The sequence below is a fragment of the Nuphar pumila genome, chromosome 1 (genome assembly GCF_984573655.1).
Source record: "Nuphar pumila chromosome 1, dmNupPumi1.hap1.1, whole genome shotgun sequence".
NCBI lineage: Eukaryota > Viridiplantae > Streptophyta > Magnoliopsida > Nymphaeales > Nymphaeaceae > Nuphar > Nuphar pumila.
This window is the reverse complement of record NC_143249.1, coordinates 51,034,979-51,057,480: the sequence shown is the minus strand read 5'-3', so window position 1 is coordinate 51,057,480 and position 22,502 is coordinate 51,034,979. Positions and strand designations below refer to the sequence as shown.

The 22,502-nt window shown below is 37.6% G+C and overlaps 1 pseudogene across 2 annotated transcripts; it reads left to right on the top strand.

Moving 5' to 3' along the window:
* The first annotated feature begins 18,510 nt into the window (after positions 1-18,510).
* Positions 18,511-22,293, top strand: LOC149848917 (transmembrane 9 superfamily member 12 pseudogene; annotated as a pseudogene). Of its 2 annotated transcripts, none has more exons than XR_016430564.1 (2): positions 18,511-18,627; positions 19,895-22,293. The product of XR_016430564.1 is annotated as a transmembrane 9 superfamily member 12 pseudogene, transcript variant X2 (transcript). The 2 variants fall into 2 exon arrangements; XR_016430560.1 differs by lacking the exon at positions 18,511-18,627 and adding an exon at positions 18,779-18,910.
* The last annotated feature ends 209 nt before the right edge of the window (positions 22,294-22,502 follow it).

Sequence of the window (22,502 nt, the reverse complement as noted above, 5' to 3'; positions counted from 1 at the left end):
TGAATTACGAACATGAGTTGGGTTTGAGGTGGAACAAAGGTCAGTAGTACTGAGATTAACTAAAACTGGAGCTCAAACACTAGCTCAACTGACTGAATTTAGCTCAATTCTAGCTAAAATGGGCTCCTAGACACTTGGAAGTGGATTTGAATTGAAACTGGAGCACTTAAACACCTGGTGAGCTCAAGCTAGACTCAAAGGAATATGACTAACTAGGAATGACTGTCTCAAAGACAATTGACTTGGATTTGAGTAAAAAATGAGCTCATTTTTTAAGAAATGATTCCATTTTGGCAGGAATGATTAGAAATGAACATGACCTGCTCACTGTGAGCTTAGGTGAGATAGAAATGACTGACATTCTAACTATTCTGAGCCCAATAATGAGCTTGGTCGACTCTGACTGACATGGGTCTAGGATGACCTTGGGGTAAAATGGTAATTTTTCAAATGAAAGTGAATAAAATAGTAATTTTCTAAAACACACTCGAGGTTGGACTTCTATAATGACCTATCAGGGTTGGCATCCACACGAGGGGGGTTGTCTGAGAATGGATGAGGAAAATTTAGGGTGTTTACAGATGCCCCTCTTTGCTACTAAGTCAGTTTAGGGCTGAGCTTAGTAGCAAAAAAAAACACACCAAATTTGGGTTATATATAAAAAAAATGCCCAAGTTAGAAGGATCTAATTGGGTATGAAGAAATTAGCCCTGATAAAAATGGTAGGTATGAAATGGAGAATAAAGAAGAAAGATTCACTTCATAGAAGTGAGGTTCAGGTTATGCCCTTAACCTGATCGGAAAACAAAATACCTCATCAGAATGAGGCTCAGGTTTAAACCCTTAACCTGATTGGAAAACGAAATACCTCATCAGAATGATGTGAAGGTTTAAACCCTTAACCTAATCGGGAAACAAAATACCTCATCAGAATAAGGCTCAGGTCTAACCCCTAACCTGATTGGGAAGTGAAATACCTCATCAGAATGAGGCTCACGTTTAAACCCTTAATCTGATCGGGAAACAAAATACCTCATCTGAATAAGGCTCAGGTTTAACCCTTAACCTGATTGGGAAACGAAATACCTCATTAGAATGAGGCTCAGGTTTAACCCTTCACTTGATCGGAAAACGAAATACCTCATTAGAATGAGGCTCAGGTTTAAACCCTTAACCTGATCGGGAAACGAAATACCTCATCAGAATGAGGTGCAGGTTTAAACCCTTAACCTGATTGAGAAATGATGGAATCCTCAAAAGAAGAGACCATGATGGGACCTTCGAACTTTCACACAATGAATCCGATAGGGGTTTTACAAAATGATAAAAATGGGGGTCCCTAAAGCTTGAAAAGAGGTTGATTTTGGGTGCCTCATTGCTGAGACTAAATAACTTTTGAAATTGATGACCTTTTGTGAGAAAATGATTGGTGGCTCAACCTCGAGCTGAAATGGGACTGTCTATGGTGGGACAGTGGGGACACAGAGAAGTGTGCAAATCTGAGAGCCCGAGCTCTCAGATTATAACAAAGAAGGGAAGGAATCTTGAAAACTCCCTTTATCAAGTCCTGCTAAGGGATGACAAATGGTGACAGAATGTATCAAAGATGAACCTCAAGCTCTCACTTCACGCCAGGATAACCAGAAAATATTGTCAAAATGTTGAAATTTGTTGATTCAAAGTAATTGAAAATGATGCACATTGGTGCAAAAATATTTTTTCTTTTCTACCTAAAGTATTACCTTCAATTGAGCTTAACTTTGTAGAATCAAGATTTAAATTCAAATTGCTTGCCATTGGCTTTCTTTGAGGAAGCTATCAATTTCCCTGATATGAACAGAAAAGAAAGTATTCTTGATATTGTGAAAGCAATTGGTGAACAAATATTGACAATAGAATTTCATAAAATTAAAGATTCTTGGCAGATTTGGCAGCTTGATATCCTGGGACTTTTTCCATGATGATATTTTTGCACTCTTTTTGAGACATTGAGCTTTCTTAGGTTTTTGGGGAATTTATTACATCATCCTTCATTTTTGAGATGTCCTGACTTTTCTTTTTTCTTGAGAAGGGTACGTCACAAACTCCTTCAACTTGGAGATGTTCTTATCCTTCTTTGTCTTAGGAATTATACCGATGATATTGTCTCTTTGGTTGGAAATCTCTTGATGATAGCATAAATCAAATATCTTTTAGGGTTTGTCGGGAAGTTTTTCGCATTCGCCTTTAACTTGGCGGTGATCTGAACTTTCCCTGGAAGGATCCGTCATAAACTCCTTCATCTTGGAGATGATCCAAATCTTCTTTAGCTCTAGAGGTCTAACTCATCCACCGTCTTCAACTTGACGATATTTGAGAGATCCCTTTTGCGAATATATAATTGCATCTTAATATTTATTAAAGAAATGTTGAAATTGGGCAAATTTTTCTTTATCACACAGGATATTTCTACTGCCTTATTACCACAAAATGGTCTTTAAAAATGTGCCATTGACTGCGATCAATATCAATCACTTATGGCTTTGCAATAATATTGAATTTTCTTTGTTGGCCATATCGAGGATTTATTCTTCATCCTTTTGGTTGACCCAGAGAAAGAATTTGAATTTTGAATCCCTATTCGCAAAAGCCTTGCTCTTTCGGAAGGAATGCTGAAGGTATTCTGAGGTAACGATTTGTGTAATAAAGATTTTGAAATCAACAAGTATTTGATGACAAATTGACAAAAATATTCTTGAAATCCTTGGTGAAAGTGAGCACTTAGAGTCCGACTTAATGCATCCATGACAAAAATTCTCCTCTCCTTTTCCCAAAGGAGAAGATTCAAAATGGGAAATAGAAAATACTCCTATCTTCCCTGATAAGGAGGTGTCTGAAAAATGAACTTTTGAAGAGAAATTAAGCTTTCGTTAAAGCTCCCTAACATTAGACTTCTCTTATGAAAAGGGGCCCGATAATGGTGAGGTCGACGAATTGGTCATGAAGGAACAAGTCCTTCACACTCTCTCTGGAAAGAAGGTCCTCCATGATGAAATGGCCTAGTATAGAAATTTAGGGGGCCACAAGGAAAATGAACCTCCGTCGAAGCTCTCCCTGAAATAAGGGTTCCTTGTGTGGAATTGAAAAATTATTTTGCAAATGGTTCACGAAGACACGAGTCTCTTCAAACTCTCCCTGAAAAGGGGCTAAGTGAACATAGAGGATAGCATGCAAAAAAAATGAGGTCCCTCGAACTCTCCCTATAAAAAGGGTCCCTCGCAAGAGAAAATGATTGAGATTGATATTGGGTGACCAGAAGGTCGAAATTGAAAATTGGATGACCTGAAGGTCGAAATTGAAAATTTGGTGACCCGAAGGTCAAAATTGAAAATCAAAAATTGAAAATTGAAAATTGAAAATTGAAAATTGAAAATTGAAAATTGAAAATTGAAAATTGAAAATTGAAAATTGAAAATTGGAAATTGAAAATTGAAAATTGAAAATTGAAAATTGAAAATTGAAAATTGAAAATTGAAAATTGAAAATTGAAAATTGAAAATTGAAAATTGAAAATTGAAAATTGAAAATTGAGTGACCCAAAGGTCAAAATTGGAAATTGGATGACCCAAAGATTGAAATTGGAAATTGGAAATTGGAAATTGGAAATTGGGTGACCCGAAGGTCAAAATTGGAGAATAGAGTGACCCGAAGGTCCAAATTGGGAATTCAATAACCCAAAGGTCGAAATTGAGAATTGAATGACCTGAAGGTCGATTGACAGAATTGGTATTGTGTTTGATGTAGAATTAGTATAAAGATTGAATTTGAAAGAATGACCAACACAAATACAGGAGTTGGTAAAAGAGCCAATGTGAGGTTAGATTTTGTAAAAGGACCAATTTGAAAATTGGATTTGGCCGGACCGGTGTAAAACTGAGTTCGACAGGAAGATTCAAATCAGAATCCAAATCTTCAAGGGAAAACTAAATGAATTGGGTTTTTGAAAGAAAATTCAAGTCGGAACTTGGATCTTCTAGACCAATTACTAAATTTGCAAGAAAGTTCGAGTAGAAGTTCAAACCTTTAAAGGAAAACTAGGCAAATTGGATTTGGAAGAAAAATTGAGAAATCTCGAGTCAGAACTCTGATTTTCTAGACCAATTCTGACATTTGAATTGGATTTGGAAGAAGATTCGAGTCGAAACTCGAATCTTTTGGACCAATTCTGGCATTTGAATTGGATTTGTAAAAAAATTTGAGTCGAAACTCTGATTTTCTAGACCAATTCTGACATTTGAATTGGATTTGGAAGAAAATTTGAGTCAGAACTCAGATCTTCTGGACCAATTCTGGCATTTGAATTGGATTTAGAAGAAAATTTGAGTCAAAACTCAGATCTTCTAGACCAATTACTAAATTTGCAGGAAAGTTTGACTAATAAAAATTGGATTTGAGAAGTTCGACCAATAAAAAATGGATTTTGGAAGTTCGACCAATAAAGACTGGATTTTGGAAGTTCGACCAATAAAAATTGGATTTTGAAAATGTACCAGTATGGGTACTGGATTTTATTTGAGATTTGAATTTTGGAAGGAGATCGACGCTCTCAAGATATTTTGGAATTGAAATGTGATTTTTTTAAATTGCTATAAATGATTGTCGGGGTCTCAGGATTATCCCTTATCCTGAATGGGTGATGAATTTGATGCAAATGAATGCACATGTGTGCAAACTGAATGCACATGTGTGCAAAATGAGAGTTTTGTTTATCCTGCCTGCATACAGGATGTTTTGAAAATCAATTCTTAAAAAAAATGCCCCAGTGTAATGGGGAAAGAGGAATTTGAACAGAAGGATAAATGATTGATGTTTGAAGAATGCTCTTTGAAGGTGACAAAGCAACTGACTTTTGATTGATTCAGGAGAGACTCTGGAGAGGGTCATTCCCCATGAAAGGACATTTTGCAGAGAAGGAAAACAAAAGGCAGTGTTGAGCTTATGGAAAAATTGATAATTTTATTGATGCATTAAAGGGAAAATGACAAATCAGGAAAAGAAGAACGAGATTATATTGCCCCTTCAGAATAACAAAGCAAGGAGAAAATATTAGGCAGATCGAGGAAAAGCTCAATCAAGATGTTGACTGGTTTTCTTCTTCATCTACCTTAAGAAGCTTTTTGTCAATGCAATCTTGAATAATGTTCTTTAGGACGAAGCATCGTTCAGTATCATGCCCTATTGCTTGGTGGAACTTGTAGAAATGATATTTCCATTTTCCTAGGGCGATTGGAGGATTGGCAACCCTTGGAAGTTTGATCATATCTTCTTCGAGCAAGTGTTCATGAACTTTATCAAGCGGCTGATTTAAAGGAGTGAATTCACGGTCATAACCCCAACTGTCACGCTTTATCTTCTCTTGAGTGTTTGCTTTCTGTTGAGGCTCGGCCAAGGCAGTCGACCAATATTCTTTTTCATTCTCCACGAAGAAATTCTTGTCGATATGGTCTTGGACGATATTCTTGAAGACAAAACAGTGGTCGGTATCATGGCCCATTGCCCGATGGAATTTACAGAACTGGCTCATGAATCTTCCCATGATCGTGGGAGGATTTGTGACTCTTGGAAGCTTTACCAATTCCTTGGTCAACATATATTCAAGGATTTCATCGAGAGGCTACTCAAGAGGAGTAAACTGGCGATTGTTACCCCAACCATATCGCTTTATCTTTTCTTTCTGTTGGAATTTCTGGTGAGAATCTGACGGGAAGGACTTGTTGTCTTGCTTGAAGGCATCTCCCTTTTTGCCTCCATTGCTGCTTCTGTCGGACTTAGAACTTTTTGCATTGCTGCTCTTGCTAATGATATTCTTGGAGAAGGAAACATACACTTTTTCCTTGATGGGAGCCTTTCTAGGATTGTCTTCAGCTTGCTTAGTCATCATCTTAATCATCATTTTCTTGAACAACTGATATACAACGGGGTCGATGTCATCCCTGTCAGTCTCATTCTTTCCTCTAGCAGATCTTGAAGACTCCATCTCTTCTGGCTTGCTACTGAAATCACTGATGCACTGATATAGTAGCGTCTTCTTGTCTGGTCTGGACCACTTGGGAATAGCGATGTTCTTTGCAGAATAAGATGGATGATTAGAATTCGATGATGACGATTCAGGATGAAAATGAATAAGGAAAAAATATTTGGTGGGAATTTAGTAGACAATTGGAAGAATATCCCATTACTAGGGATTGAGTCGTCGCTAAAATCACAACAATTGCATTGCCATTCTTTGTAAAGAGAACAAACAACTGGAAATATGCCTTGTTACCTAGGTGAGGTCATCAAACCATGCTAGAATAAAAAATGAAGGAATTTTATTAAATAAAGACATGATTAATAATAGACTTGACAAAGAGGGGGCGGACAAATAATTTTCCACCACTCCTGGTAATCAGGAGACACAAGAGGACCCGAAAAAAGAGTGAGAGTAATAAAAGAATCCCAACCATATCTGGCAGAATGGTATGCTCTAGACCACTGCGCTGATGTGAGATCAAACTCTGGCATGACCCTTGATAGTAGTCGAGCTTCTACACGCTTCTGCCTTTGAGAAAACTATCTGACACATCGCTTTGGATGGTAATAAGTGCAGAAGAATGGGCCAAGTAGCTTGAACTGCTTGCCATATACATAAGTATGTCTGGGAGGTGATTCGTGATGATCAAAATAGTCCCATACGGCCTCTTCCTCTTGAAGGTTGTCGATCAAGAATTGGTATCATGCAACTGGAAGAAGCTCTTTGTCATTGTACTTGAATAAGCTAACTCTAGTTGGCACATGCTGGAGGAACTAGGACTGTAAGGCATAGGTACACCCCTCGACTAGAATCGATTCTCCAAGCGTGAAACGAGTCAACCCTCGGTACAAGAAAGCAAGTGCGACCATGGCTATAAAGAGGCGACTGGTCTGTTGACTTCCCCACCTTTGCAAGAGCTGAACTATCCTGATATCCACGTAATTCTGTTTGTCTGGGAAGAAAGTCAGTCCCATAGTGCATAGGACCATCACATGTTGAATTCTCTCTCGAGCTGTACGAGATAATGAGTTGACTTCTACAAATGTCCCATACTATCGGTAGACCTCGAGCAAGTTCACATATTCATTCCCATCTTCCTCAATCAGTGGCCAAGACTTACGTCATGTCATGTGAGCTAAAGCGTCTTGGGGATCCAGACCCTTGACATTGATCAAGAACTGCTGCTCCAATGGATCTTCAGGCTAACCGGTTGGCTTGGGAAATCTCATAATCTCTGAAAATTCATCCATTAACAGAGTCATCTCTCCCCATGGAAACCAGAAAGTACAAGTGTGTGGGTTTCACTGCTCTGCCAGTGCATTGATCAAATTGTCGTTGATTGTCTGCTTTTCCACTGCTGATGCCACTTCCAACTCACAATCGCTCAAATGGTTCAGAAACATACGGGAAAATTTTTTGAGCCAGGAATAATACCATCAGAGAATGAAGGATCCGGTGCTGAGAGTTCGATGCTCGGGAAGACTTTGCCGCACTTCATAGGAGATGTGGCCCTCAGGAAAGATAGAGTCGAGCTGACTAGATGCCATCAGACTGGAAAACAAGGGAAGTTGGAATGAGACTTAGAAAAAATACAGAAATTTTGAAAAATTGCAGGCAGGATAAAAATGAAGCTAAAAATTTGAGATCCAGAGGAAAGGTAGGAAAAGGAAAATCGCCTGGACTTTTAAGAAAAAATAAAAGATTTTTGAAAATCATCTAGGGTTTTGATAAAACTGTTGGAAAAATAGATGAGATTTGGAAAATGATGTAAAAGGCAAATAAATGAGAAATAAAAAATAAAAGATTTTTGAAAATCATCCAGGGTTTTGATAAAACTGTTGGAAAAATAGATGAGATTTGGAAAATGATGTAAAAGGCAAATAAATGAAAAATAAAAGAAAAGACATTCAATCACATCTTGCACAAACAATTATGCACATACAATATTCCCTAAGAAGCTGACTCTAAATGCATCAATTTTGAAATAGTTGTGGGACCCTAATCTTGACTATAGGCTTAGATCATCTGTTTTCAATCATGCTATGCCGATATACTCGAGTCGAAACCCGAAGCACGTGGCATAAAATTTCATCTCCGGTTCTAGGCTTGTGTTTTCCCAACATCCTTGAGTGTATGCTGATATACTTTGGACTATGGCCCTTGGTACGTGGCAGGAGGGCATCAACCCAAATAAGTGGCTCAATTGTGAGGCTTTATCCTGAACTATGGTTCTGGAAGAAAGCCCAACAACGTGATGAGCCTATAGACCTAGCTTTCCTGCTAACCCTGTTACTCGATTCACATGAGTCAACTCCCTCTCCACCGATTCAAGTTAGGTTATGGCCTTCTTCTCCTCAATTCGGTTCGATCTCACTACACTCATGCACCTAACCACACGAATTTTTGAGGTAGATACCTATATCAAACACTCATAATTTTTTATGTTAAAAATATATTCTTTGCGCTTATGCTCATGTATGATTTATTTCGATATTCTCTCATATGTTTTCACTATAAATAAAATAATATTGTAATCACATGCATCTTGTCATGTGAGAAATTATGTTCTAAATATTGCATGTGTTCGTTATGTATAAAATAACATTTTATTTACATGCATCGCTTTACATGTAAAAATAATATTTTAATATCGCATGTGTTTTTTATGCATAAAATAATATTTTTTACATGTAAAAACATTATTTTAATATCGCATATATTTGTTATGCATAAAACAATATTTTATTTACATGCCTTGTTTTACATGCAAACTCTATTTTTCACATGTATTTTGCTATGCATAAAATGATAGTTATTCACATATATCATTTTATGTATAAACCATAATTTCATAGGCCTTGTTTTATAAACCATAATTCCATAGGCCTCATTTTATGTACAAAGATATTTAAGACTTCTAGCTATAACACATGAGTTTATGAACAAAACATACTATTAAATAATTCACAAATGTTTTTATTGTTCGCACACATTTTTTAAAGTCTTGAGGCATTAAGTTATGTGCACATTCATTGATTTAAAGTTCACATGTGTTTGTTTTTGAAAAGAGTATATTATAATCACAATTGTTATTTTTTTGAGGAAAAACATATGTTCGCATGTATAATTCATAAGAAAAATATATTCATAACAAACATTATCTAAAACAGTATCAACGCCTGTTTTGATGCTTAAGATGACCCAAAAATATAGATTTTTATGCATATACATGAAAATTTGTCGATAGCTCAATTGTGAAACCTCAATTAAGTGCATTGCGGTCGTACACATATCGAGTTCTCATTAGCCATCTAGGAAATCTACATGAGGCTCGGGTATCATTCTTATAAATGCCAGATTTGATTTTAATGATTTTTCAAGGTAAACCTGCTTGTTTTCAAATGCATTATTATTGACCTTGTACTTGATAAACTACGATATTTCATGTGAACACGATGTAAGGTGAATGCATGTGATAATTCTGCTTTTCTCTTAAAATATTGCATCATATAACTAATATATGCAATGAATGATTACTCTCAATAGAGTGATGGGTCATGACACTCTACTGGTTGTGTTAGCATGTTCAAATGCCATAATGTGCATGCATGAAATGATATGGTTCGTGTAGGAGCCTGGGGATTCAAGGAACCTCGATAGTGCCATTGGGCCCATTTGTATGTATGACATACGAATGACTGATATTGTATTGTAAGTCATCGAGATATGATTGTAGAAAGAGTAGGGGTTTGATGGGAACCCATGAGGTGCAAACGCGCTCCAGGCTATGAAAAACACATACCCACAGAATAAATGATTCCTTATTCGCCTTCACAAAAGGTTGCTCAAATGTGCTAAAGGCGTTAAAGCAATACCAAATGGGTTGTGAAACATAATATAGTGCTTATGCTGAACATGTACTTGGGTTACTGAACCCTGATATCTACCTATTGTTTTGAGGCACATGAAATAATTATTCATGTTAAAAAGGCAACCCTTATACCCATTCAAAGTGGGCCTACCTTGAAGAGGGTAGGTAGTATAAGCCTTGAGCAACAAATGAATGTTTTGGGGAGCAAGGCATCCCATGGGTCTCTAATCACTCAGGGTTTTGGAGACTAAGGCTATCAACATATCCTAGGTGATAGATCCCCAACTACTGCAGTAGTCTTAAATGCATGCTTATTCAGTGGACTTACCTTTGGGGAATTCTCTCTCGGTTACAAACTGTTACCCTTAGGATCCATTCAACTAGTCATTTGGGCTAATTGAAAATACATGGTATAATAAACCTTCTAATTGTCTCGGCAAATATGATGATGAGTGGCTCTATGTGTAACCACTAACAAAATGGATATCAAAACAAAAGATCTTATATTTGAACAACTACTTAGAATGAAAGAGTGGACATTGGCATTATTGAATGCACGAATGGTCATTTGCATTATATTAAATGCACGAGTAGTCATTTGTATTATATTAAATGCTTGAGTAGACATTTGTATCATACATAATACACAAGTGATCATTTGTTGAATGCATGAGTGAGTATTTATGTTATATTGATTATATATGAGTAGATCTTTGTGCTTATTTTTGCAGTACAATACCTAATATTAAATGAGAAGCCTGATATAGGTTGAGTTAGCCACTTATAGATATGACAATGAATGTTGTGACAATTGAGTTACACAAGTAGAGCTAAAATATGACACCTGAATATGTTTTAATATTTTGAGTTACCTGAAATTGGTGTAGACCTATCAGGCTGTAATAAGTCTGACCCTTTAAAGGGGTTTGTTTAGGTTCAGGTAGTGGTAGGTGCGGAGCAGGAGCAACATCGAGGACTAGTACTTTGTAGAGGATCCAGGGCCCAACTTGGGATTTTGTTTATGAATATCTTGTTCCTAAGCTTTTGTTTTGAACACTATATTTTTCTTTAAATAATACTTTGGTTTTGTTAATACTCTGATTTTCTTGATGTTATTCATACCTATGACTCACTCAGAATTGTTTAACCCCAAAAGCAACTCCAAGAACATCATTTTTCGTTGTCTAGATTAATTTTTTTTTCAAGATTTTCGATGAATTTTTGGGTTCTAATATTTGAGGCATCATAGATTTGGTATAAGAGCTCTGGTATGAAAAAGTCTGGTTCACGATCCATCCTGCTTACGATGTCACTATAAGTATTTTTGGTTAATTTGTTATTGTTTATATATCTATAATAGCATAGGTTTTAGGTAAACTTAGTATAACATAGAAAGGCATGCTAAAGAAATTTAGTATTAATCTGTCTCGTTGATAATTGAAGATGACTCGTCAGACGAAAACTAATAAGGCGAATGAGTGGATAGAATATCTAGGGTTTATCATGAAAACCCTCAATAATTTGGCCATAACTATCAGGGATAAAAAATAGAATAGGCAAGCTCCAGCTGCACCTGCAGAGGTGTGTCAAAACCCAAGAGGGATCATATATGAGAAATTTCTAAAGTTGGATCGCCCAGTTTTCATGAAAAAATGGATCCTGAGGCCGCCGTGAACTAGATTCGAGAGATGGAAAAGATCTTCTGAGTACTGGTCATCCTTCAGGATAGAAAGGTATATTTTGGGGCCTATTGTTTGTGTGACACAATGTTGAATGTTGGTGGGCAACCACCTTAGGGGTCAAGTTCAATAGCAGGCTAATATCGTGGAACTAGTTTATCATAATTTTATATGCCGCTTACTTCCTGAAGCACAAGAGGAGTTGTAAGATGCAGAAGTTCCTAGAGTTGCAGCAAGGAGGACTAACCCTGTCAGAATATATTGACATTTAAGAACCTTGAGTAGTATCACCCCATGTTTTTACTATAGAAGAGAATAGGGCAATAAAGTTTGCCTGAGGTTTGAAATTGGCCCTCATAACCAAAGTACTCACCCATGACCCAAAAACATTGGACAAGGTCGCAGACGTATCTACATTGCTCCAACAAGACTAAGACAATTCACAAAAGTACTAGGCGACTGAAGTACCATTGTCTAGAGGTCAGAAGAGCTGGACTAAGAGGAAGTTTGAAGGAGAGAAGTGTGACTCACAAGCCAAGAAGCCGAAGCAACAAGAAGAAACTCAACCCCAACAACCAAACGCGAGATACTCGAAGTGCAACTACTATCATCTGGGATAACAATGCCCCAAGACACTGGAGGGTGTCTCTATTGCAACAAGATGGGCCATTATGCCCAAAATTGTCATAAGAATGCGGCAGTCTAGTAGAGGCAGAATGCTGGAGGATCTCAGTACCAACAACATCAACAACCTGAGGATGTGGCAAGCCGTATTAATGCCACCACAACTGAACCAATGGATGATAGCGAGTAGATACAAAACACTAGTGAGTCATAGGTTAAGCCTTCTGGAGTGTAGTGTAGCCCGATCACATAATATTGCAATGTTTTTTGTTTGAAGAAAAAGAATAAATGGGATCACATATAAGATTTTGCATAACCGAGTGGCAACCTAAATTTTTTTTCTCAGGGACTCATTGTGAGTTGTCTTGATCATTATTTAGAGTTCGCGTGTGTAGGTTGATACTTATTGTGTAAGAACATCCTCATTGACCCTGAGTGGCTTATACCTCGATTTATTCAAACAATTCTTGAGAATGAAAATTTTGAGAAAATAGATATCCGAGAAGATATGACCTTAGAGGAGAAACCTGAAGAGATCTTGGATCCAAAGGACTAGGTTTTGAGGACAAGACGATTCCTCTCATAAAAGTAAAATAGCAATACCATGAGATAGATGAATAAACATGTGAGCCTGAATCCAATATGCGAGAAAAATACCTTGAATTGTTAGTCTAGACCTTGTATAGCAAATTTCGAGGACAAATTTTTTTCTTTAGAGGGGTAGGATGTAATAACCAATAATTTTTTAGTACTTTTGATCGATTATAATATCAACATAATGGATGTTTTTTATGACTTACTTTATGTTATTCTAGTGCACGGTTGCATTCACACCAAAATTTTGAAAAGAACAAAAATAATTTTGTCAAAATCAGAGTTCGTACGAGCTCAAAATATTTATGACAATTTCAATGACAAATTGGTAATTTTAGAAAATTTCGAGGATTGTGGTGACCTGAGGGTCATGGTCGTCCATACCCTTGTTGACCAAGCTCAATCAACTATATATAAACATTTAGGTCAATTCTAACTTTTATAAAATATCATTTCATAAATAAGTTGCTATTTGGGATTAAATAATAATTAAGAGAAATATAAAGATCTAGTTAGTAAAAAGACTAGATCCCAACTAAAAGTTAAAACCCAATCAAACCAGAACTAGGTCTGGTTGAATATCTAATTGGACTAGATCTAGGTCTCACCCAAGACCTAAATCCATAACCCACTCCTCAACAAGCCCATGGTTTTAGGCCCATGGATTGCATGGGATTTTCCAAGTGTACCCCTTTTGCCTCTCTCCTCCCCTATAAAAGGGAGGGTCTCCCCCCCCCCCCCCCCCCTAGCCTCACTCAACCTCTCCCATCCCTCTCTCTTATCTCCCTTTAGCCCCTTTTAGGATGGCCATTTTTGGTGGTTGCCACCACCAACCACCCCCTTCCTTGCCCCCTAGGTTGACCCGATTTCCCATTGCTGACCTGGTTCCCAATTCCTCCTTACCGTCCCGGTTCCCCTTTGCCAACCCGGTTCCCTGCTCCCCCTGAGATGACATGTTTCCCCCTTTGCCTAAGTTGACCCGGTTCCCCTACTGACTCAGTTTTCCTGCTAATCCCGTTACTCAGTTCACGTGATCCAAATCCCTCTCAATCAGTTCGAGTTAGGTTGTGACCCACTCCTCCTTGATTTAGTTTGATCTCGCTATACTCATGCACCTCACCACATGACTTAAACACATAATTTTTTATGTTAAAAATATAATCTTTGTGCTTGTGCTTGTGCTCGTGTACGATTTATTTTGATATTCTCACATATGTTTTCACTATATATAAAATAATATTATAATCACATGCATCATGTTAAGTGAGAAATTATGTTTTAAATATCACGTGTTTCACTTTACGTGTAAAAATGATATTTTAATATCACATATGTTCATTATGTATAAAATAATATTTTTTACATTCATCACTTTACATGTAAAAATAATATTTTAATATCGCACATGTTTGTTATGCATAAAACAATATTTTATTCATATGCCTTGTTTTACGTGCAAACTCTATTTTTTGCATGTGTTTTGATACACATAAAACGATAGTTATTCACATACCTCAGTTTAAGTATAAGCATAATTTCATAGGCCCAATTTTACGTATAAAGATATTTATGATTTCTCACTATAACACATGAGGTTATGTACAAAAATATTATTAAATAATTCACACATATTTTTATTGTTCTCACATTGTTTTAAAGTCCTCGTGCATTAAGTTATATGCCCATTTATTGATTTAAAGTTCACGTGTTTGTTTCTGAGAAGAGTATATTATAATCACAATTGTTATTTTCTTGAGGAAAAACATATGTTTGCATATTTGCATGTATAATTATGAAGAAAAATATATTCATAACAAACATTATCCAAAATAGTATCTACGTCTTTTTTGATGCTTTAGATGACCCAAAAATATAGATTTTTATGCATATACATGGAAATATGTTGATAGCTCAATTGTGAAACCTCAATTATGTGGACTGCAGTCGTACATATATCGAGTTCTCATTAGTCATCTGGGAAATCTATTATATCCTGACATGAGGTCCGGGTATCATTCTTATAAATGCCAAATTTGACTGTAATTATTTTTCAAAGTAAACCTGCTTGTTTTCAAATGCATTATTGTTGACCATGTACTTGATAAACTATGATATTTCATGTGAGCATGACGTAAGGTGAATGCATAGATAATTATGCTTTTCTCTTAAAATATTGCATCATATAACTGATATATGCAATGAATGATTGTGCTCAATAGAGTGATGGGCCGCGACACTCTATTGGTTGTGTTAGCATGTTGAAATGCCATAAAGTGCATGCATGAAATGTTATGGCTCATGTAGGAGCTTGGAAGTTCAAGAAACCTCGATAGTGCCATTGAGCCCATTTGTATGTATGACATATGAATGACTGATATTGTACTGTAAGTCTTCGAGACATGATTACACAAAAAGTGAGGGTTCGATGGAAACCCATGAGGTGTGAACGCGTACCAGGCTATGAAAAATGCATACTAACATAATAAATGAGTGATTATTCACCTTTACTAGCAAGTTGCTTGGACGGGATAAAGGTACTAGAGCAATACTGAATGGGTTAGGTACATACGAGTGAAACAAAATGTAGTAGTTACCCTGAGCAAGTACTTAGGTTATTGAACCTTGATATCTGCCTATTATTTTGAGACACATGAAATGATTAATCTCATTAAAAAGATAACCCTTTTATGTATTTAGAGTGAGCCTACCTTGGAGAGGGTAGGTGGTACAAGCCTTAAGTAACATATGAATGTTTTAGGGAGCAAGGCATCCCATGGGTCTCTAGTCACTTAGAGGTTTTGAAGACCAGAGCTATCAACATATCCTAAGTGATAGATCCTCAACTACTGCAGTAGTCTTAGATGCATTCAAACTGAGTGGGAGTGGCTTTTGGAGAATTCTTTTTTGATTACAAATCGTTCTCTTTAAGATATTTTTAGCTAGTCATTCATGATAATTGAAAATATATGACATAATAAACTCCTGAATGGTCTTGGATGATAGGATAATAAGTGACTCTGCAAGTACCCACAGGGTGAATGCATATCAAAACAAAAGATCTTATATTTGAGCAACTACTTAGAATGAAAGAATGGACATTGACATTATTGAATGCACAAATGGTTATTTGCATTATATTAAATGCATGAATAATCATTTATATTATATTAAATACTTGAGTGAACATTTGTATCATACTGAATGCATGAGTGGGCATTTACATTATGCTGAGTAGATCTTTGTGATTGTTTTTGCAGTACGATACCTAATATTAAATGATAACCCTGATACAGGTTGAGTTAGCCACTTATAGATGTGGCAATGAATGATGTGACATCTGAGTTGCACAAGTAGAGCTAAATTATGATACCTGGATATGTTTTAATATTTTGAGTTACTTAAAATTAGTGTATACCTCCCAGGTTGTTATAAGTCTGACCCTTTAAAGGAGTTTGTTAAGATTCAAGTGGTGACACACAATGTTGGATGCAAAGCAAAAGCATCAATGAGAACCAATAATCTCCAGAGGATCCAGGGCCCAACTTGGGATTTTGTTTATAAATGTTTTGTTCCCAAGCTTTGAAAAATACATTTTTCTGTAAATAATACTTTGGTTTTGTTAATACTCTGATTTGCTTGATGTTGTTCATACCCGTGACTCGCTCATAATTGTTTAACCCCAGAAGCAACTAGAAAACATCATTTTTCGCTGTCGAGATTCGAAAAGAATTTTTTTTAAATTTTTTGATGAATTTTCAGGTATTAAATTTTGGGGTGTCACAACGAATGTCCATCTACCTGAAAAAAAAAATGGCACAGGTAGAAGGATATTTGTAAATACATTACAACCTTCACAACCATTAGTCGTAAATGTCGTAATGTATTTGCAAGCATCCTCCTGCCCTGTGCTATTTTTTTTATTGAGGTTCACACATTTTGGGGACATTCACAACTAAAGAGTTGTGATAGTCGTGCTATATTTGTAGTGGGGTAAAAATGTCTTATAAAATCGAGAATCAAAATTTTGTATATGCAGATAATTTTATAAATTTTTTAGGTATTTTGGGAAACACAATATTTTGCAAGGATAGTACGGTTATTTTCCGAAACAAATACACATGTTTTGGGAAAATTTAAAAAGGCACCTAAATTTTTGTATCATTAATAAAAAACAAACTTTCATCTATTTAACCTAGGTTATCACTAACCCATAATGAGTTAAGAGGGTTAATTTACTAGTTAACCCTTCAAAGACTCCTCTCTTTCGTAGATGCATCTTTGAAAATATGATGTTGAGGGTAAATGGTAAATCCATATCACATTCAAATGCAAACTTGATGACAGTAAACTTATGGACCTTTTTAATTAACCATGATATTTTTTCGGAGCCTTTGTAAATTTTTGCAAATCTTAGGTTCCTTTTTTATCAATGCCTAAACTTTAGGTACCTTTTTGAAAATTTTCTAAATATAACTAACAAATTCTTTGCTGATTGTAATGTTGGGTATGTTGAGAGAAGGGCGTGCCCCAAACCTCAAGCTTGTGGATAGAGAGATATTCCTTACCCCAAGTTTGAATCCTCCTGTGAGTATCTTCTTCCACAAGGCAAAGTAGGAGGCTCTGTGCACCCATAGAGTTTTACACTGCCAAGAAGGTAGGCTAAAACCAGCGCAGCCAGGTCACAGATGTTGGGTGATTTTTTTTTTTCAGTTAATAAATTAATTGGAGAGAGAGAGAGAGAGAGAGAGAGAGAGAGAGAGAGAGAGAGACTTGAAGCTGAGTGCTTTCTCAAACGGTCATGGACGCCCCTTTTCTTGTTTAGGCATAATTTTCAAACGTAGTAGTAGGAGTTTTGCTAAAAGGTTTGATTGGCTTCTGGTTCATTTGGGTCAATGTTTTGCACCTGACGGATAATTGGGATTCAAGTTAGATATATGACCAAATCCAAATCCATTAGGCCCTATTTGGAAACTGCCAGGCTAAGGATGCAACCATGGAATCCCTAAAACTTATGGTTTTAACAAATTCACATGGTGGTTTGGGATAAGTGGAACGGTTCAACTGTGGATTTATCACTTCTACTTGTGCAGCTGAAAAGCTAAATTAAAGCTGAAATAGCATTGGGAAGATGGTCGGAGCAGTCACTGGCGTGGTCTGTGGTGTAGTATTTGGCAACTACCACTTCATCTAGTTGGAAAATGAAATGTGAAACAGGTGTCAAATTTCACATTTCCTACAACTGCATCCATCCCAAACAAACAACTTTGGTGCTGGGTATTCCCCGCTTCCCACTCCGTCTTCAAAAGGGGCCTTATTTAGATTCCACAGCCAAAATGAGATTTGATCACTAATCAGATCTGGTTTAAGTATCAAAATTTGCAAGTCTATTTGGACCTGGTTTCGACTGATGCTCATCTGACTCAGAATCCAAATTTAGAACCCAATTATGCTATATCTAATTAAGTCGGACTTGGATCCATAGCACGGGTAGGCTCCAAATGGGCATCACGAGCTAACCCATCTTGATCTTACTGTTACCGAACTTTCCCACCTTCGAAACGCTCCCCTATTAAATTTTCACTTCAATGAAAGTTAACCATTTACGTGGTTAAAAGTTAACCCCACAATTAACCAAGGTTAGCGAGCGGGTGCCCGGCCCTCAAGGTGCCACATTTCGCCATTAGACGCTCGATCGTGTGTCAGTTTCGGAGTTCTTCCGCTCTCTAACACGAAGTGTGCCGTGGAAGCTTCCGTGAAATAGTTTTTCCATCGAGCGCGCACCGGTTATTTCCATTTTCCGGTAGAAGGTGAGTGGTTCAATGGCCCTTGTTCATCTCTGGTTCTTCTTTTATGCGTAAAAACTAGGTTTTTTTTTTGCCTGATTTCAGGCGAAACCCTGGCCCGAAGCTTAGTCGAAACAGAAACAACGGCCGGAATCAACGCGTAAACGATTTATGTGACCCTAATTTTGGCCGATCTGATTCTTGCTTCGCGGGAAGATTCAGGGTTTTGGCTTGGCGTCGACTGTTTTTCTTTAGATCTTGCACAATTTTGATGATATCTGATTCTATTGGTTTCTCATTCGTAGATGTGAGTTTTTTTAATAAGTCTGGTATAAAATGCATTGAGCTTTTGCCTGAGAATTCCTCCGTTTTTCTGGTGAAATCTTGGTTTTAGGGCGTCTTCTTTGAGATTTCTGAGAATTTTGTTAGATCTGGTTGTTTGGGAGAAGATCGTCTCGTGAAACCTTTCATTGTTTCCTTTTAATGGTCGATGATTAATGTTCTTTTAGATCTGTTATCTGGAGGCCAAAAACGAGAGGTTCTATTGTGGTTTTGTCTTTGGGGTTTATTATATCTGAAAATCGGGGTCGTCTTAGGAAGTTTGTTTTGTTTTCATAAAGTTTCCATCGTCATTTGACAAGTTCTATTTTTTCCCCTACCGTTTCTTTGAATACGAAGATGATATTTGCTGATGCAGCTAGATCATGTGGTGCACGACACTTCGTTGGAAAAATAATCTCTTTATGATTTGGGGTTTGCTTTTGTTCTTGCTCTGTTTACGTTGAGTGAGTTGGTCTCCTTGCGCCTCTCTGCAGTTTTTGACCTGTCCATGAGAAGCAAGTTAAACAGCGAAAAAAATTTAAATTTCGTTATGTTTTCCATTTTTTTAGAATAGAGTATATTTCGTTGATTTGCCATTGTTTGATTAGCATGTCATAGGTCTTTGGTTTAGACTGTTAGATATGTTTGCCTAAGCAATGTGTCCAGTTTTTACGTGGAATATTTTGGACTTTCGTAGATCTCCTTCATATTATCATGCCATTTGATCTCTCAAGGAATTATATTGTACTATAGGAATTTTGTGGTGCAGATGTTATGCCCTATTTTTTTCTTATTTGGTCAATTCACTGAACACTGAATTCTCATTTAGACACACTTCTATAGCTTTAAATATGTGTTCTCTATGCTGATCTAGGAGTTTCACTTGTTGCACAATTCGATCTCAAGAGATTCAGACATTAACTACTACTTCAGCTATCACCTCATACATTTTTTCTCATTTATGTTGCAGGAGGAAGATTGAAGCGGGCTATTGAAATTTGGATTTGAGTGTCTTGTTTACAATCTATACGCCTTTTAGATCAAAGGCTTGAAGTTCTTTAGTTGATTACATGTCTAATTGAACCCTTACAAGAGGGAATTCCATTGTAACAGTAGGTTTTCTAGGTTGGATCTGGGTTCTGGAGATTGAGCAAGCATGGGTTTGTTGTCTTTAAGGATGAGTACCTTGGTCTCATGGATCTTTTCTTTATTGGTTTTGATGTCACACTTTTGCAATGCATTTTATCTGCCCGGGAGTTATATGCATACATACTCAGTTGGGGAGGAGATATATGTCAAAGTTAATTCACTTACCTCAATTGAGACTGAACTTCCTTTCAGTTATTACAGCCTGCCGTATTGCCAACCCAAAAATGGGATAAAGAAAAGCGCTGAAAATTTAGGTGAGCTGTTGATGGGAGATCAGATTGATAACTCTCCTTATCTTTTCCGCATGAATAAGAATGAGTCTTTATTCCTATGCGTTACAAAGCTGTTGAAGGCGGATGAAGTTAAGGTCTTGAAGCAGAGAACCCGTGATCTGTATCAGGTGAATGTGATCTTGGATAATCTACCAGCCATGCGGTTTGCAGAGCAAAAGGGCATCAAGATTCAGTGGACCGGGTTTCCAGTGGGTTTCACACCCCAACCTGGAAACGAGGACTACATTATTAACCACCTCAAGTTCAAGGTTTTAGTGCATGAGTATGAAGGCAGTGGTACTCCAGTAATTGTCACCGGAGATGAGGGAATGGGTGTTTTGGCCGAAGTTGATAAGACACAAGGTTCAGGATACGAGATTGTAGGCTTTGAGGTTGTTCCATGCAGCATCAAGCGAAATCCAGAGGACATGCTGAAGCTTAAGATGTATGATAATATCAAACCCACAGAAATCTGCCCATCAGATCGTGATAACTTCCAGATCATAAGGGAGCGGGAGCGTGTAGCTTTCACATATGAGGTTGAGTTTGTCAAGAGCGATATTAGGTGGCCATCTCGTTGGGATGCTTATCTGAAAATGGAAGGAGCCAGGGTCCACTGGTTCTCCATCTTGAACTCTCTGATGGTAGTCTTCTTTTTGGCAGGCATAGTTTTTGTGATATTCTTGAGAACCGTCAGGAGGGACCTTACCAAATATGAGGAACTGGACAAGGAGGCACAAGCTCAGATGAAAGAAGAGCTGTCTGGTTGGAAGCTTGTGGTGGGTGATGTATTTAGGGCTCCAGAGCACTCCAAACTTCTCTGTGTGATGGTTGGAGATGGAGTACAGATTACTGGAATGGCTGTCGTCACGATCGTGTTTGCTGCCCTCGGATTCATGTCTCCTGCATCTAGAGGAATGTTCTTGACTGGAATGATAGTTCTATACCTCTTCCTTGGAATAGCTGCTGGTTATGTTGCTGTTCGACTTTGGAGAACGATCACAGGTGATTCTGAAGGTTGGAGGTCTGTTTCATGGTCGGTGGCCTGCTTCTTTCCAGGAATAGTCTTCGTCATCCTCACAGCATTGAATTTCCTCCTCTGGGGAAACAAAAGCACTGGTGCCATACCAATCTCATTATACTTCACACTCTTATCCCTCTGGTTCTGCATCTCAGTGCCCTTAACGCTCTTGGGTGGATTCTTCGGCACCCGTGCTGAGCACATCCAATTCCCTGTGAGGACGAACCAGATTCCCAGAGAAATCCCCGCAAGGAAATACCCATCTTGGCTCCTTGTCCTTGGAGCTGGCACTCTTCCATTTGGGACCCTCTTCATTGAACTCTTCTTCATCATGTCTAGCATTTGGCTTGGCAGGTTCTACTATGTCTTTGGATTCCTCCTCATTGTACTAATCTTGCTCGTGATAGTCTGTGCCGAGGTATCATTGGTGCTCACCTATATGCACCTATGCGTGGAGGATTGGAGATGGTGGTGGAAGGCCTTCTTTGCATCTGGCTCTGTCTCGCTCTACATGCTCCTTTACTCCATTAACTACCTAGTTTTTGATCTCAACAGCCTCAGCGGTCCTGTTTCTGCCATGTTGTACCTCGGGTATTCTATGATCATGGCGTTCGCCATCATGCTTTCTACAGGCACCATTGGATTCCTTACCTCCTCCTACTTTGTCCATTACCTCTTCTCATCCGTGAAAATTGATTAGATACAAGCTACACATAGCTATTTTGACCTTAGTTGTCGAAAAGCTGCACGTAAATTAACTCGTGAAAGTCTCCTAGGAAACTTGGGTTGACAGGTCTCCTGCAACGGTCTATACAGTCTGTATGTAAAAGGCTACTTTTTAGGGTGCATCTGGATCCGAGCTGTCACTTTTACAATCTGCTTGGTACTGTTTGAATTTTGATAATACTATTTCTGTTGCGTTCTAAATACTTTTGGTTCCATTTGTGCTGATGGTTGCTGGTTATCTCTAGTAACTATCGCTTCATGGCCTTTGGCGTTATGCTAAACCTTTTGGTTGTCTTATTTCTCTTGTTTGATTTTTTGGGTGTTGGTCAATTCGATGCCATGGGGTGCACATGGTTGCTCTTTCTGTCGCCGGGTCCTTATCAGAATTTAGAGAGGGTATGCACAGGTTT